Source organism: Hirundo rustica, chromosome 10, assembly GCF_015227805.2.
Source record: "Hirundo rustica isolate bHirRus1 chromosome 10, bHirRus1.pri.v3, whole genome shotgun sequence".
NCBI lineage: Eukaryota > Metazoa > Chordata > Aves > Passeriformes > Hirundinidae > Hirundo > Hirundo rustica.
The window spans coordinates 11,786,267-11,792,266 of record NC_053459.1 but is presented as its reverse complement, the minus strand read 5'-3'; the positions used below and the strand labels follow the sequence as shown (position 1 = coordinate 11,792,266).

At 39.0% G+C, this 6,000-nt stretch overlaps 1 long non-coding RNA gene across 1 annotated transcript in view; it reads right to left on the bottom strand.

Moving 5' to 3' along the window:
• Positions 1-1,944: 1,944 nt before the first annotated feature.
• Positions 1,945-6,000, bottom strand: part of LOC120757466 (uncharacterized) — a 58,900-nt gene continuing 54,844 nt past the window's right edge. The window contains exon 3 of the long non-coding RNA XR_005702516.2: positions 1,945-4,447. This is a non-coding gene — a long non-coding RNA (uncharacterized LOC120757466). The remainder of the gene's footprint in view (positions 4,448-6,000) is intronic.

Sequence of the window (6,000 nt, the reverse complement as noted above, 5' to 3'; positions counted from 1 at the left end):
TATGTTAATGAACTAAGCCAGAAGTTTAATGGAGATGAAAAAAGCATTTCCAGCAGTCATAGTGATGAGATTATTTTAAACAAAAGCTTCCTGCAGCTAAATACATCACATAAACAATAAATTCCAGTTTGTGATTACAAAAATTGATTTTTATTTGCAATAATTTGCAAATGTAACAAAAGCCAGAGACTAGAAATAGAGCAATTCCTGCTACAGATAAAGTGGAAATTTATTCATCTCATAAAAAGTGGAGCATGGCAACTGTAAAACACAGGGATTTTGGCAAGTGATTGCCACACCTGGTATTATTTAATGGGCAAAATGCAACCAGAAGGTTGTTTCAAATTGAAATTAATGAAATATTGGCTTCAGAGAGATCACTATTTTAATACAAGAAATGATTTCCGAAGTTATATGATAAAAATATACCTGATATTACAAAAACCAGGTGCTTAATACATCTTAAGTAGGTATATATCTTGTTAGCATAAATCCTGTTAACATTAATCTCCATTTTCATATACACATTTTAGCTCTCCCTCACTTGCCAAATTGAATTCTACAATTATTTATAAGAAGAAAGATTAGGCAAATGTCAGGTTAGAAACCTGCAGAAATATTTATGAATATTTTTTCATCCTCCCCAAATTCTTTTAATAGTATTTAATACTAAAACAAAAATAGAAACATAACACAAAAAAGTTATTTAGCTAAGAAATATTTAGCTCAGAAAATTACTGCACTGGTTACTGGTTTGAACTCCTGATTGCAGTTTCTCACCATTTATTCTCTATAAATCTCAAAAAGAGCCAGCAGTGGTATCCCCAGCACACAAAAGGTGGGCGACATCTGACTGGACAGGTTTGCCTGTCTGAAATTCAGAGGAGGAATTAAATTCACCCTTGCTCAAATGGCAGCTTCACCCACTGCTGCACAAGGCAGACTGCGTGCAACAGGAGGGGAAAGGACTCTGGCAACACCTGCGACAATTCCTGGCCACCAAAACCATTTGAATTTCACTACCAGATACACACAAACTCATCTGGGCACATCAGTTTCGCTGCATTCCCAAAATGTCTTTGATATCCAAATAACATTTTTTCTTGCAAAAGACAAAATAATTTCAGCCATTTTAGAGTTGCCATTATTATCAGCTATCTTGTTTATTAATGGTCTTAATTCTGCTCAGAGCTCTTTGTAAATGTGTTTCTTAATGTAGTCAACTCATTTGTCTGGCATGGACTTTTCTGTTTGTCTATTGTCCATATGCTCATCAAACTCAAAATATAATTGACTGCATAAGCTTATTTGCATGGCTTCCCATCTGTCCCTGTCAAGTAGACTTTTTTATTATTATTTACTAATGGAAAATTAACCTTCTGTGCTCTTGAAAAATGAATCAGTCTCCTCCATCAGGTAATTCATTGTCCCACTGAATTGGTAGGGAGGGCACTGTTTTCAGCAAATATTAAGGGAGGAGAACAAGCACATGGGCACTACCACTTCCCAACAGGAACAGCACTAACAGTTTCTACTTCCTTATAGCAGATTAAGCTTTGTCACCATAGCCTCCACAAGACACTTTGTTATCGCTCTGTAATTCAAATTTAAAAAAAAAAAATAAATAACACATGCAGGAATTGCAACTTCATGGTGTTATAAAGTCATTCCTGGAATGATGCCACAGTACATCTAGTTAATAAGTACTGAAATGGGATTCTTTTCAATACACATATATTTAATAGATTACCTCTTATTCCTACTAACACTTAACACATACCAAAATTAGATTTAAAAATGAAAAGTGACATTTACTTCAGATTGCTTTATAATTTCGCAGCAAGTAGAATTTGCTTAATTTAGACCACGCACACCAATTGCAGCCACAACCCTGACTCCATGGCCTCTGGATGCACCCAAGACAACAGTTGTGCCACATCCAGACACAGGCAGGAGGATAGACTTCCCCCAAAGGAAACAGCAAGATCCATAATTTATCTTTGCACATAAAGTGGAAAATACTTCTTTAAGAGTGAAGGAAACCCACAGTAACAAACAGGGAGGGTAGGTGAGCACAGCATGTGTGAGCAATCCTCATTCCTTCAGCTGGCAGGGAGCAGCTTTCACCAGGAGCAAAGGTTGAGAAGTTAGGCTTCAGCATTCTTGCACAACTCAGTTTTGTGCCAAAATTGCATGTGGAAAAAAAACTGGAAAAGTGCCTGGGAAAAAAAAATTTGCTTCCCCGAGGTTTCTGAAAACTAATATGGTGTGGAGCTGTGATCTCCATTGCAGCACAGGTGCTGCCACACAAAGTTATTTAAAAAGCAGCACCACAGAAGCAATGTAGTGTGAGGTGTAATACACCATGTCCCTGGCAGCAGGGTCAGTCAAACACTGTAAAACTGCCTTGGCAATGAGATTGCAAAGCATGTGGACACCGTCTAAAAGTATGCACTTATATTTATTCTATCTACATAAATGGGATCAGTAACCTTTACATTTGAAGGGTATTTCTTTACACCAAGCAGAAATAATCAATTCAGCTGTTAATTAATTCCCAAACAGCAAGAGTTGCTGGTACATTTACTGAGCTCAGGAGTAGATGATGTCTAGGTCTTGTTACCACCCCTTATATGCTACTATGGGTAAAAAGAGAAGTTTTCCACCAAGTTTCACTTGCACTGCAGGGGTATCTCCAAGCAAAGTTGGAAAAAATTATGACCTGTTTCAGCTGAGCAAAAAAACCACAAAAAATTAATCCATACAGACACTCCCCTAACATCATCAATACACATTTTCCTGCTATAAATTCACTATTTTAGGCTTGCTCTTGCACAGCTGGACTGGGATGCAAACACAAAAGCAGCTTGCTTGGAAAACTTATTTGGCCATGCTTTGTGAAGTGACTTTTCTGCTCCCCCTTCCCAAAGGGCCCTGGGAGGAGGGAGACAGAGCTGGTGGCCTGCCTCTGCCACTTTGTGCCCCAGGAGGGGAAGCAGGAGGGGCAGGGGCTCAGCGCTGAGCAAAGTGACTGCTTTGCACAGAGGAGTGTATTTTGCACTGTGCATTTCCTCAGCTTTCCAAAAGTTAGAATTTGAACTTAGCTAAGAATTTCTGGGATTTCAGTGTGTACTTCCAATACATAGCATAGGAAACAAATGTGAAATGAAATAAAGAAATCAATGTATACCCCCTTAGACAGGTATACCTTCTACTTCCAAATAAACACACAGTTATAAATTTCTGTGGGAGTCCTGCATGAATAACAACCAAATAAAAACTTTTCAATCTACCTTTATGTGGTTTTATAAGTTACAACTCATAAATATGCAATATGAACACAAAATATCCTCAGAGACGCTACAACCATCCAGAAGAAAAAAGAAGAAACAGAAATAATATAGCTTCCCTTAATTTTTAAAAACTGCAGTGTTGTTGGCATACTTGTCTAACATTTCAGAAATTCAATTAAAATACATCCTTTGCATTGTTCCCACATTTTGTGAGCCCGCTCCTTCGAATCACTGGGTGCTGCAAATGGCAGTTTTTACGGATGCTGAACACACACCTGAGCACAAATTACAAGAAAGGCATCCTATGGCCAGTAGTACCCAGGCAGTGGCCGTGCTTCCAGCCCTTGCCAGCACCGTACAGAGCCTCAGATGGGTGCTTTACACAATCCAGCTGGTTCCCATCTCAAGGCTGCTGGTGTGTGATCTGATAATCTGCCGAAGGCTGATCTGGGGGCTCCCTCGCTCCCCCCGGGCAGGAGCATCCCTCTCCATCCGTGTCTGCTCGGCTGGCAGGTCCCAGTAAATCCCAGTTGATAATCTAACCCAGACAGCTGCACCCCAGAGCAATCAGCAGCTTGTAAACCTGAAGCACTGCGCTAGAGCTAGAGGTGCTAAAGCCAGTGTGAAAGAGTCTGGAGGATTAGATGCGCAGACTACTTAGCAAGATTTACTTTGCCACAACAGGCTGAAGCTGAAAATCCTGACGTGATAAATTCCTCAGGATGCTGCTCTAATCAGCGGGGTTTACATAAGCGTGTCCTACCTGCAAACTGCACTCAAACATGGAATTATTTAATCAAAAGGAAATTTCGGTGCTTGAAAGGAAATAAAGGTTTTATTATCTGCAGGCAATTGTTCAGTTGTAGTGTTCTCGTTTATTGTCTGGGGGAACTGAGGTGATTCATGAATATATTCTGCTGTCACTTCCACTACAGATGCAAGTTAACCGCTGAAATATCAGAACAATTTTTATTTTGGTCCTGCTTAACTGCACCATCTTCTATCAATGTAAAACATGAATTGCCCAAGGAGAATCAATCAAAATCTAAATTAAAATCAAGCATCGAAATTTCCATGTCATAGGCTCATTTTCCTCATGCTAAAGGTGATGCAAGTTCATCGAAGTCCAATAGTAAGGTGAGGAAAATTAGGCCCTGCAAAAATGGTGAACAAAAAAGTTTAGGAAATACATTTAGGGTTTAGTTTTGTGTTGCAGCACAAGCAGCCCAAGAATGAGCTGAATGTATTGTATAACAATAACCAAAAAACCAACCAAACAACAACAACAAAAAAGTCTGTTGAAAAATAAAGGGCATTAGTGTAAGATTTACTGGAGGATTATTTTAAACACCACTTTGACAGAATTTTGGTGGAGTTTTTTTTTATTTGATTTTTCTTTTAATCGTAAATTCACCTTTGTTGCCAAGCTCTCGCTTCAGAGTGGGAAACTCCATAATGTACCTGTTGCTCAGGACTGACAAAAAGACAATTTATGATCTTTTACTCAGTACATCCAATTACAGAACAGAGCAGGAAGAGTAAAGAAATTATCTCAAATTTTCCACATACTTTAGATGAAAAATAACGAATAGAATAGCAGTCTGCAAAGCTTCATCTTATTGAATTAATATTGACTTAAAGGCAAATTCAATGCACTCCATATTGTACTTTTGTATAGATGATATTTATGCTGTACTTTTATCATCCTGATTTTTATCAAATCATTGTTTGCTGACATACTTCATTTAGGTGTGATTTTGACTCTTGAATGCTCACGTAATTACTGGCCTCCTTTCACAGTCCATTATGTTAACCCAAAGCTGCAAAAACACGATTAATTCTGTCTTAGAGCAGTTCAGAGACATTAAATATTTAAACGTTTTCCTTTTAGCTGCTGAGTGACTCCTGAATAACCATTTAAAAAAAAAAAAAAAAAAAACAAACCACGACACCACCATCTAACAGATGCAATTGCAAAAAAATAATTGGCATATACAGAGATTTGTTTCACACTCAGTGGTTACCCTTGTTTGGCAGCGACAAAGTGACAAAATGAAGGGAAAAATGAAACACCTGAACTCTGGTATCATAATGCAAATGTTGGATCCAGTGAACGATGCAGATCAGGTCAAGTGTACCCTGTCTTTGCTGCCCCCAGAGAGAACGCCTGGCGGATCTGCAGCTGCAAGAGCAGAGGTTTCTGCGTGTAGCAGTGTGACCTACATTTAAGGTGCACATAGCCTTTACATTTGCAGTAAACCAATAACCCGCAATTAACATTTCAAATGCAAAATGTACTGCAGAAGGGCGGTGCTGTTCAACCTACCCTGTCACAAGTAATCACCATTTCCCAGTTCCTACACCACCAAGGCACATGCATAAAACATATTTCTTTATCTGTTAGCATCCTCAGATTTCTGCCACCTTGCTACGTCTAGCATCACACTGACAAACAGGCTCCTTTGACCACACAAGCATAAACAAACATAACAGAAAAAACCCCCAACTGTATGAACACAAAGGCCTCGTGGAGAAAAAAGAAAATATACAGGTAAACAACAGAAATACACAGGTAAACAACAGAAAATTTACGGAGTGTGCAGGGAGAGGCAAGACTGAATTCTTCAGACCACTGAGAGCACTCCCCCTTATTCCACCTGCAGCACTGAAAGATCAGACACTGGACAGATAATTCCCCTGTCTTATG